This window comes from Triturus cristatus, chromosome 1_1 (assembly GCF_964204655.1).
Source record: "Triturus cristatus chromosome 1_1, aTriCri1.1, whole genome shotgun sequence".
Classification (NCBI taxonomy): domain Eukaryota; kingdom Metazoa; phylum Chordata; class Amphibia; order Caudata; family Salamandridae; genus Triturus; species Triturus cristatus.
Window position 1 is genome coordinate 350,504,871 of NC_140579.1, and position 12,771 is coordinate 350,517,641.

Below are 12,771 nucleotides of genomic sequence, written 5' to 3' on the forward strand. Positions count from 1 at the left end.
AGGAGCAGCCTGTCAGTTGATGCCTTTGTGTTCTTCTGCAGCTTCCCAGAGTCTTCTAAAGAACAAATAGAGTGCTAACAGCCTTACTTATGACAAACGTATGGCACACTTGAAGCCATCTTGATTGGAATAAACTGGTAACTCTTAAAACATTTATTTTAAAAAGGAACAAAATGAGGGGGTTCATTTTGTCATATAAATTATGGTTAGTGCTGTAGAAAAGAAAATTAGGACATGTTTTAAGTGAGAGCTCAAATATCTTCCTGTTATATTTGAACAGGAGCAGCCTGTCAGTTGAGGCCTTTGTTTTCTACTTCAGCTTCCCAGAGTGTTCTAAAGAACAACTAGAGCACTAACAGCCTTACTTATGACAAAAGTATGGCACACCTGAAGCCATCTTGATTGGAATAAACTGGCAACACATAAAACATTCAATTTAAAAAGGAACTAAATGATGGGCTTCATTTTGTCATAGAAATTATGGTTAGTGCTGTAGAAAGAAAAAATAGGACATGTTTCAATTGTGATCTCAATTATCTTCCTGTTATATTTCAACAGGAGAAGCCTGTCAGTAGATGCCTTTGTGTTCTACTGCAGCTTCCCAGACTCTTCTAAAGAACAACTAGAGCGCTAACAGCCTTACTTATGACAAAAGTATGGCACACCTGAAGCCATCTTGATTGGAATAAACTGTTAACACTTAAAACATTTAATTTAAAAAGGAACAAAATGATGGGGTTTATTTTGTCATAGAAATTATGGTTAGTGCTGTAGAAAGAAAAATTAGAACATGTTTCAAGTGAGATCTCAAATATCTTCCTGTTATATTTCAACAGGAGCAGCCTGTCAGTTGATGCCTTTGTGTTCTACTGCAGCTTCCCAGAGTCTTCTAAAGAACAACTAGAGCACTAACAGCCTTACTTATGACAAAAGTATGGCACACCTGAAGCCATCTTGATTGGAATAAACTGGTAAAACTTAAAACATTTAATTTAAAAAGGAACAAAATGATGGGGTTCATTTTGTCATACAAATTATGGGTAGTGCTGTAGAAAGAAAAATTAGGACATGTTTCAAGTGTGATCTCAAATATCCTCCTGTTATATTATAACAGGAGCAGCCTGTAAGTTGATGCCTTTGTGCTCTACTGCAGCGTTCCAGAGTGTTCTAAAGAACAACAAGAGCGCTAACAGTCTTACTTATGACAAAATTATGGCACACCTGAAGCCATCTTGAATGGAATAAACTGGTAACTCTTAAAACATTTAATTTAAAAAGGAACAAAATGAGGGGGTTCATTTTGTCATAGAAATTATGGTTAGTGCTGTAGAAATAAAAATTAGGACATGTTTTAAGTGAGATCTCAAACATCTTCCTGTTATATTTCAACAGGAGCAGCCTGTCAGTTGATGCCTTTGTGTTCTTCTGCAGCTTCCCAGAGTCTTCTAAAGAACAACTAGAGCACTAACAGCCTTACTTTTGACAAACGTATGGCACACTTGAAGCCATCTTGATTGGAATAAACTGGTAACTCTTAAAACATTTAATTTAAAAAGGAACAACATGAAAGGGTTCATTTTGTCATGTAAATTATGGTTAGTGCTGTAGAAAGGAAAATTAGGACATGTTTTAAGTGAGATCTCAAACATCTTCCTGTTATATTTCAACAGGAGCAGCCTGTCAGTTGATGCCTTTGTGTTCTTCTGCAGCTTCCCAGAGTCTTCTAAAGAACAACTAGAGCACTAACAGCCTTACTTTTGACAAACGTATGGCACACTTGAAGCCATCTTGATTGGAATAAACTGGTAACTCTTAAAACATTTAATTTAAAAAGGAACAAAATGAGGGGGTTCGTTTTGTCATATAAATTATGGTTAGTGCTGTAGAAAGGAAAATTAGGACATGTTTTAAGTGAGAGCTCAAATATCTTCCTGTTATATTTGAACAGGAGCAGCCTGTCAGTTGATGCCTTTGTTTTCTACTTCAGCTTCCCAGAGTGTTCTAAAGAACAACTAGAGCACTAACAGCCTTACTTATGACAAAAGTATGGCACACCTGAAGCCATCTTGATTGGAATAAACTTGCAACACATAAAACATTCAATTTAAAAAGGAACTAAATGATGGGCTTCATTTTGTCATAGAAATTATGGTTAGTGCTGTAGAAAGAAAAAATAGGACATGTTTCAAGTGTGATCTCAAATATCTTCCTGTTATATTTCAACAGGAGAAGCCTGTCAGTTGATGCCTTTGTGTTCTACTGCAGCTTCCCAGAGTCTTCTAAAGAACAACTAGAGCGCTAACAGCCTTACTTTTGACAAAAGTATGGCACACCTGAAGCCATCTTGATTGGAATAAACTGGTAACACTTAAACCATTTAATTTAAAAAGGAACAAAATGATGGGGTTCATTTTGTCATAGAAATTATGGTTAGTGCTGTAGAAAGAAAAATTAGAACATGTTTCAAGTGAGATCTCAAATATCTTCCTGTTATATTTCAACAGGAGCAGCCTGTCAGTCGATGCCTTTGTGTTCTACTGCAGCTTCCCACAGTCTTATAAAGAACAACTAGAGCGCTAACAGCCTTACTTATGACAAAAGTATGGCACGCCTGAAGCCATCTTGATTGGAATAAACTGGCAACACATAAAACATTCAATTTAAAAAGGAACTAAATGATGGGCTTCATTTTGTCATAGAAATTATGGTCAGTGCTGTAGAAAGAAAAAATAGGACATGTTTCAAGTGTGATCTCAAATATCTTCCTGTTATATTTCAACAGGAGCAGCCTGTCAGTTGATGCCTTTGTGCTCTACTGCAGCGTTCCAGAGTGTTCTAAAGAACAACTAGAGCACTAACAGCCTTACTTATGACAAAATTCTGGCACACTTGAAGCCATCTTGATTGGAATAAACTGGTAACTCTTAAAACATTTAATTTAAAAAGGAACTAAATGATGGGGTTCATTTTGTCATAGAAATTATGGTTAGTGCTGTAGAAAGAAAAAATAGGACATGTTTCAAGTGTGATCTCAAATATCTTCCTGTTATATTTCAACAGGAGCAGCCTGTCAGTTGATGCCTTTGTGCTCTACTGCAGCGTTCCAGAGTGTTCTAAAGAACAACTAGAGCGCTAACAGTCTTACTTATGACAAAATTATGGCACACCAGAAGCCATCTTGATTGGAATAAACTGGTAACTCTTAAAACATTTAATTTAAAAAGGAACAAAATGAGGGGGTTCATTTTGTCATAGAAATTATGGTTAGTGCTGTAGAAATAAACATTAGGACATGTTTTAAGTGAGAGCACAAACATCTTCCTGTTATATTTCAACAGGAGCAGCCTGTCAGTTGATGCCTTTGTGTTCTACTGCAGCTTCCCAGAGTCTTCTAAAGAACAACTAGAGCGCTAACAGCCTTACTTATGACAAAAGTATGGCACACCTGAAGCCATCTTGATTGGAATAAACTGGTAACACTTAAAACATTTAATTTAAAAAGGAACACAATGATGGGGTTCATTTTGTCATAGAAATGATGGTTAGTGCTGTAGAAAGAAAAATTAGGACATGTTTCAAGTGTGATCTCAAATATCTTCCTGTTATATTTCAACAGGAGCAGCCTGTCAGTTGATGCCTTTGTGTTCTACTTCAGCTTCCCAGAGTCTTCTAAAAAACAACTAGAGCGCTTACAGCCTTACTTATGACAAAAGTATGGCACACCTGAAGCCATCTTGATTGGAATAAACTGGTAACACTTAAAACATTTAATTTAAAAAGGAACAAAATGATGGGGTTCATTTTGTCATAGAAATTATGGTTAGTGCTGTAGAAAGAAAAATTAGGACATGTTTCAAGTGTGATCTCAAATATCCTCCTGTTATATTTCAACAGGAGCAGCCTGTCAGTTGATGCCTTTGTGCTCTACTGCAGCGTTCCAGAGTGTTCTAAAGAACAACTAGAGCGCTAACAGTCTTACTTATGACAAAATTATGGCACACCTGAAGCCATCTTGAATGGAATAAACAGGGAACTCTTAAAACATTTAATTTAAAAAGGAACAAAATGAGGGGGTTTATTTTGTCATAGAAATTATGGTTAGTGCTGTAGAAATAAAAATAAGGACATGTTTTAAGTGAGATCTCAAACATCTTCCTGTTATATTTCAACAGGAGCAGCCTGTCAGTTGATGCCTTTGTGTTCTACTGCAGCTTCCCAGAGTCTTCTAAAGAACAACTAGAGCACTAACAGCCTTACTTATGACAAACGTATGGCACACTTGAAGCCATCTTGATTGGAATAAACTGGTAACTCTTAAAACATTTAATTTAAAAAGGAACAAAATGAAAGGGTTCATTTTGTCATATAAATTATGGTTAGTGCTGTAGAAAGGAAAATTAGGACATGTTTTAAGTGAGAGCTCAAATATCTTCCTGTTATATTTGAACAGGAGCAGCCTGTCAGTTGATGCCTTTGTTTTCTACTTCAGCTTCCCAGAGTGTTCTAATGAACAACTAGAGCACTAACAGCCTTACTTATGACAAAAGTATGGCACACCTGAAGCCATCTTGATTGGAATAAACTGGCAACACATAAAACATTCAATTTAAAAAGGAACTAAATGATGGGGTTCATTTTGTCATAGGAATTATGGTTAGTGCTGTAGAAAGAAAAAATAGGACATGTTTCAAGTGTGATCTAAAATATCTTCCTGTTATATTTCAACAGGAGCAGCCTGTCAGTTGATGCCTTTGTGTTCTACTGCAGCTTCCCAGAGTCTTCTAAAGAACAACTAGAGTGCTAACAGCCTTGCTTATGACAAAAGTATGGCACACCTGAAGCCATCTTGATTGGAATAAACTGGTAACTCTTAAAACATTTAATTTAAAAAGGAACAAAATGAGGGGGTTCATTTTGTCATAGAAATTATGGTTAGTGCTATAGAAATAAAAATTAGGACATGTTTTAAGTGAGATCTCAAACATCTTCCTGTTATATTTCAACAGGAGCAGCCTGTCAGTTGATGCCTTTGTGTTCTTCTGCAGCTTCCCAGAGTCTTCTAAAGAACAAATAGAGTGCTAACAGCCTTACTTATGACAAACGTATGGCACACTTGAAGCCATCTTGATTGGAATAAACTGGTAACTCTTAAAACATTTATTTTAAAAAGGAACAAAATGAGGGGGTTCATTTTGTCATATAAATTATGGTTAGTGCTGTAGAAAAGAAAATTAGGACATGTTTTAAGTGAGAGCTCAAATATCTTCCTGTTATATTTGAACAGGAGCAGCCTGTCAGTTGAGGCCTTTGTTTTCTACTTCAGCTTCCCAGAGTGTTCTAAAGAACAACTAGAGCACTAACAGCCTTACTTATGACAAAAGTATGGCACACCTGAAGCCATCTTGATTGGAATAAACTGGCAACACATAAAACATTCAATTTAAAAAGGAACTAAATGATGGGCTTCATTTTGTCATAGAAATTATGGTTAGTGCTGTAGAAAGAAAAAATAGGACATGTTTCAAGTGTGATCTCAAATATCTTCCTGTTATATTTCAACAGGAGAAGCCTGTCAGTTGATGCCTTTGTGTTCTACTGCAGCTTCCCAGACTCTTCTAAAGAACAACTAGAGCGCTAACAGCCTTACTTATGACAAAAGTATGGCACACCTGAAGCCATCTTGATTGGAATAAACTGTTAACACTTAAAACATTTAATTTAAAAAGGAACAAAATGATGGGGTTTATTTTGTCATAGAAATTATGGTTAGTGCTGTAGAAAGAAAAATTAGAACATGTTTCAAGTGAGATCTCAAATATCTTCCTGTTATATTTCAACAGGAGCAGCCTGTCAGTTGATGCCTTTGTGTTCTACTGCAGCTTCCCAGAGTCTTCTAAAGAACAACTAGAGCACTAACAGCCTTACTTATGACAAAAGTATGGCACACCTGAAGCCATCTTGATTGGAATAAACTGGTAAAACTTAAAACATTTAATTTAAAAAGGAACAAAATGATGGGGTTCATTTTGTCATACAAATTATGGGTAGTGCTGTAGAAAGAAAAATTAGGACATGTTTCAAGTGTGATCTCAAATATCCTCCTGTTATATTATAACAGGAGCAGCCTGTAAGTTGATGCCTTTGTGCTCTACTGCAGCGTTCCAGAGTGTTCTAAAGAACAACTAGAGCGCTAACAGTCTTACTTATGACAAAATTATGGCACACCTGAAGCCATCTTGAATGGAATAAACTGGTAACTCTTAAAACATTTAATTTAAAAAGGAACAAAATGAGGGGGTTCATTTTGTCATAGAAATTATGGTTAGTGCTGTAGAAATAAAAATTAGGACATGTTTTAAGTGAGATCTCAAACATCTTCCTGTTATATTTCAACAGGAGCAGCCTGTCAGTTGATGCCTTTGTGTTCTTCTGCAGCTTCCCAGAGTCTTCTAAAGAACAACTAGAGCACTAACAGCCTTACTTTTGACAAACGTATGGCACACTTGAAGCCATCTTGATTGGAATAAACTGGTAACTCCTAAAACATTTAATTTAAAAAGGAACAACATGAAAGGGTTCATTTTGTCATGTAAATTATGGTTAGTGCTGTAGAAATGAAAATTAGGACATGTTTTAAGTGAGATCTCAAACATCTTCCTGTTATATTTCAACAGGAGCAGCCTGTCAGTTGATGCCTTTGTGTTCTTCTGCAGCTTCCCAGAGTCTTCTAAAGAACAACTAGAGCACTAACAGCCTTACTTTTGACAAACGTATGGCACACTTGAAGCCATCTTGATTGGAATAAACTGGTAACTCTTAAAACATTTAATTTAAAAAGGAACAAAATGAGGGGGTTCGTTTTGTCATATAAATTATGGTTAGTGCTGTAGAAAGGAAAATTAGGACATGTTTTAAGTGAGAGCTCAAATATCTTCCTGTTATATTTGAACAGGAGCAGCCTGTCAGTTGATGCCTTTGTTTTCTACTTCAGCTTCCCAGAGTGTTCTAAAGAACAACTAGAGCACTAACAGCCTTACTTATGACAAAAGTATGGCACACCTGAAGCCATCTTGATTGGAATAAACTTGCAACACATAAAACATTCAATTTAAAAAGGAACTAAATGATGGGCTTCATTTTGTCATAGAAATTATGGTTAGTGCTGTAGAAAGAAAAAATAGGACATGTTTCAAGTGTGATCTCAAATATCTTCCTGTTATATTTCAACAGGAGAAGCCTGTCAGTTGATGCCTTTGTGTTCTACTGCAGCTTCCCAGAGTCTTCTAAAGAACAACTAGAGCGCTAACAGCCTTACTTTTGACAAAAGTATGGCACACCTGAAGCCATCTTGATTGGAATAAACTGGTGACACTTAAACCATTTAATTTAAAAAGGAACAAAATGATGGGGTTCATTTTGTCATAGAAATTATGGTTAGTGCTGTTGAAAGAAAAATTAGAACATGTTTCAAGTGAGATCTCAAATATCTTCCTGTTATATTTCAACAGGAGCAGCCTGTCAGTTGATGCCTTTGTGTTCTACTGCAGCTTCCCACAGTCTTATAAAGAACAACTAGAGCGCTAACAGCCTTACTTATGACAAAAGTATGGCACGCCTGAAGCCATCTTGATTGGAATAAACTGGCAACACATAAAACATTCAATTTAAAAAGGAACTAAATGATGGGCTTCATTTTGTCATAGAAATTATGGTCAGTGCTGTAGAAAGAAAAAATAGGACATGTTTCAAGTGTGATCTCAAATATCTTCCTGTTATATTTCAACAGGAGCAGCCTGTCAGTTGATGCCTTTTTGCTCTACTGCAGCGTTCCAGAGTGTTCTAAAGAACAACTAGAGCACTAACAGCCTTACTTATGACAAAATTCTGGCACACTTGAAGCCATCTTGATTGGAATAAACTGGTAACTCTTAAAACATTTAATTTAAAAAGGAACTAAATGATGGGGTTCATTTTGTCATAGAAATTATGGTTAGTGCTGTAGAAAGAAAAAATAGGACATGTTTCAAGTGTGATCTCAAATATCTTCCTGTTATATTTCAACAGGAGCAGCCTGTCAGTTGATGCCTTTGTGCTCTACTGCAGCGTTCCAGAGTGTTCTAAAGAACAACTAGAGCGCTAACAGTCTTACTTATGACAAAATTATGGCACACCAGAAGCCATCTTGATTGGAATAAACTGGTAACTCTTAAAACATTTAATTTAAAAAGGAACAAAATGAGGGGGTTCATTTTGTCATAGAAATTATGGTTAGTGCTGTAGAAATAAACATTAGGACATGTTTTAAGTGAGAGCACAAACATCTTCCTGTTATATTTCAACAGGAGCAGCCTGTCAGTTGATGCCTTTGTGTTCTACTGCAGCTTCCCAGAGTCTTCTAAAGAACAACTAGAGCGCTAACAGCCTTACTTATGACAAAAGTATGGCACACCTGAAGCCATCTAGATTGGAATAAACTGGTAACACTTAAAACATTTAATTTAAAAAGGAACACAATGATGGGGTTCATTTTGTCATAGAAATGATGGTTAGTGCTGTAGAAAGAAAAATTAGGACATGTTTCAAGTGTGATCTCAAATATCTTCCTGTTATATTTCAACAGGAACAGCGTGTCAGTTGATGCCTTTGTGTTCTACTGCAGCTTCCCAGAGTCTTCTAAAGAACAACTAGAGCGCTAACAGCCTTACTTATGACAAAAGTATGGCACACCTGAAGCCATCTTGATTGGAATAAACTGGCAACACATAAAACATTCAATTTAAAAAGGAACTAAATGATGGGGTTCATTTTGTCATAGAAATTATGGTTAGTGCTGTAGAAAGAAAAAATAGGACATGTTTCAAGTGTGATCTCAAATATCTTCCTGTTATATTTCAACAGGAGAAGCCTGTCAGTTGATGCCTTTGTGTTCTACTGCAGCTTCCCAGACTCTTCTAAAGAACAACTAGAGCGCTAACAGCCTTACTTATGACAAAAGTATGGCACACCTGAAGCCATCTTGATTGGAATAAACTGTTAACACTTAAAACATTTAATTTAAAAAGGAACAAAATGATGGGGTTTATTTTGTCATAGAAATTATGGTTAGTGCTGTAGAAAGAAAAATTAGAACATGTTTCAAGTGAGATCTCAAATATCTTCCTGTTATATTTCAACAGGAGCAGCCTGTCAGTTGATGCCTTTGTGTTCTACTGCAGCTTCCCAGAGTCTTCTAAAGAACAACTAGAGCACTAACAGCCTTACTTATGACAAAAGTATGGCACACCTGAAGCCATCTTGATTGGAATAAACTGGTAAAACTTAAAACATTTAATTTAAAAAGGAACAAAATGATGGGGTTCATTTTGTCATACAAATTATGGGTAGTGCTGTAGAAAGAAAAATTAGGACATGTTTCAAGTGTGATCTCAAATATCCTCCTGTTATATTATAACAGGAGCAGCCTGTAAGTTGATGCCTTTGTGCTCTACTGCAGCGTTCCAGAGTGTTCTAAAGAACAACTAGAGCGCTAACAGTCTTACTTATGACAAAATTATGGCACACCTGAAGCCATCTTGAATGGAATAAACTGGTAACTCTTAAAACATTTAATTTAAAAAGGAACAAAATGAGGGGGTTCATTTTGTCATAGAAATTATGGTTAGTGCTGTAGAAATAAAAATTAGGACATGTTTTAAGTGAGATCTCAAACATCTTCCTGTTATATTTCAACAGGAGCAGCCTGTCAGTTGATGCCTTTGTGTTCTTCTGCAGCTTCCCAGAGTCTTCTAAAGAACAACTAGAGCACTAACAGCCTTACTTTTGACAAACGTATGGCACACTTGAAGCCATCTTGATTGGAATAAACTGGTAACTCCTAAAACATTTAATTTAAAAAGGAACAACATGAAAGGGTTCATTTTGTCATGTAAATTATGGTTAGTGCTGTAGAAAGGAAAATTAGGACATGTTTTAAGTGAGATCTCAAACATCTTCCTGTTATATTTCAACAGGAGCAGCCTGTCAGTTGATGCCTTTGTGTTCTTCTGCAGCTTCCCAGAGTGTTCTAAAGAACAACTAGAGCACTAACAGCCTTACTTTTGACAAACGTATGGCACACTTGAAGCTATCTTGATTGGAATAAACTGGTAACTCTTAAAACATTTAATTTAAAAAGGAACAAAATGAGGGGGTTCATTTTGTCATATAAATTATGGTTAGTGCTGTAGAAAGGAAAATTAGGACATGTTTTAAGTGAGAGCTCAAATATCTTCCTGTTATATTTGAACAGGAGCAGCCTGTCAGTTGATGCCTTTGTTTTCTACTTCAGCTTCCCAGAGTGTTCTAAAGAACAACTAGAGCACTAACAGCCTTACTTATGACAAAAGTATGGCACACCTGAAGCCATCTTGATTGGAATAAACTGGTAACTCCTAAAACATTTAATTTAAAAAGGAACAACATGAAAGGGTTCATTTTGTCATGTAAATTATGGTTAGTGCTGTAGAAAGGAAAATTAGGACATGTTTTAAGTGAGATCTCAAACATCTTCCTGTTATATTTCAACAGGAGCAGCCTGTCAGTTGATGCCTTTGTGTTCTTCTGCAGCTTCCCAGAGTCTTCTAAAGAACAACTAGAGCACTAACAGCCTTACTTTTGACAAACGTATGGCACACTTGAAGCCATCTTGATTGGAATAAACTGGTAACTCTTAAAACATTTAATTTAAAAAGGAACAAAATGAGGGGGTTCGTTTTGTCATATAAATTATGGTTAGTGCTGTAGAAAGGAAAATTAGGACATGTTTTAAGTGAGAGCTCAAATATCTTCCTGTTATATTTGAACAGGAGCAGCCTGTCAGTTGATGCCTTTGTTTTCTACTTCAGCTTCCCAGAGTGTTCTAAAGAACAACTAGAGCACTAACAGCCTTACTTATGACAAAAGTATGGCACACCTGAAGCCATCTTGATTGGAATAAACTTGCAACACATAAAACATTCAATTTAAAAAGGAACTAAATGATGGGCTTCATTTTGTCATAGAAATTATGGTTAGTGCTGTAGAAAGAAAAAATAGGACATGTTTCAAGTGTGATCTCAAATATCTTCCTGTTATATTTCAACAGGAGAAGCCTGTCAGTTGATGCCTTTGTGTTCTACTGCAGCTTCCCAGAGTCTTCTAAAGAACAACTAGAGCGCTAACAGCCTTACTTTTGACAAAAGTATGGCACACCTGAAGCCATCTTGATTGGAATAAACTGGTGACACTTAAACCATTTAATTTAAAAAGGAACAAAATGATGGGGTTCATTTTGTCATAGAAATTATGGTTAGTGCTGTAGAAAGAAAAATTAGAACATGTTTCAAGTGAGATCTCAAATATCTTCCTGTTATATTTCAACAGGAGCAGCCTGTCAGTTGATGCCTTTGTGTTCTACTGCAGCTTCCCACAGTCTTATAAAGAACAACTAGAGCGCTAACAGCCTTACTTATGACAAAAGTATGGCACGCCTGAAGCCATCTTGATTGGAATAAACTGGCAACACATAAAACATTCAATTTAAAAAGGAACTAAATGATGGGCTTCATTTTGTCATAGAAATTATGGTCAGTGCTGTAGAAAGAAAAAATAGGACATGTTTCAAGTGTGATCTCAAATATCTTCCTGTTATATTTCAACAGGAGCAGCCTGTCAGTTGATGCCTTTTTGCTCTACTGCAGCGTTCCAGAGTGTTCTAAAGAAAAACTAGAGCACTAACAGCCTTACTTATGACAAAATTCTGGCACACTTGAAGCCATCTTGATTGGAATAAACTGGTAACTCTTAAAACATTTAATTTAAAAAGGAACTAAATGATGGGGTTCATTTTGTCATAGAAATTATGGTTAGTGCTGTAGAAAGAAAAAATAGGACATGTTTCAAGTGTGATCTCAAATATCTTCCTGTTATATTTCAACAGGAGCAGCCTGTCAGTTGATGCCTTTGTGCTCTACTGCAGCGTTCCAGAGTGTTCTAAAGAACAACTAGAGCGCTAACAGTCTTACTTATGACAAAATTATGGCACACCAGAAGCCATCTTGATTGGAATAAACTGGTAACTCTTAAAACATTTAATTTAAAAAGGAACAAAATGAGGGGGTTCATTTTGTCATAGAAATTATGGTTAGTGCTGTAGAAATAAACATTAGGACATGTTTTAAGTGAGAGCACAAACATCTTCCTGTTATATTTCAACAGGAGCAGCCTGTCAGTTGATGCCTTTGTGTTCTACTGCAGCTTCCCAGAGTCTTCTAAAGAACAACTAGAGCGCTAACAGCCTTACTTATGACAAAAGTATGGCACACCTGAAGCCATCTTGATTGGAATAAACTGGTAACACTTAAAACATTTAATTTAAAAAGGAACACAATGATGGGGTTCATTTTGTCATAGAAATGATGGTTAGTGCTGTAGAAAGAAAAATTAGGACATGTTTCAAGTGTGATCTCAAATATCTTCCTGTTATATTTCAACAGGAACAGCGTGTCAGTTGATGCCTTTGTGTTCTACTGCAGCTTCCCAGAGTCTTCTAAAGAACAACTAGAGCGCTAACAGCCTTACTTATGACAAAAGTATGGCACACCTGAAGCCATCTTGATTGGAATAAACTGGCAACACATAAAACATTCAATTTAAAAAGGAACTAAATGATGGGGTTCATTTTGTCATAGAAATTATGGTTAGTGCTGTAGAAAGAAAAAATAGGACATGTTTCAAGTGTGATCTAAAATATCT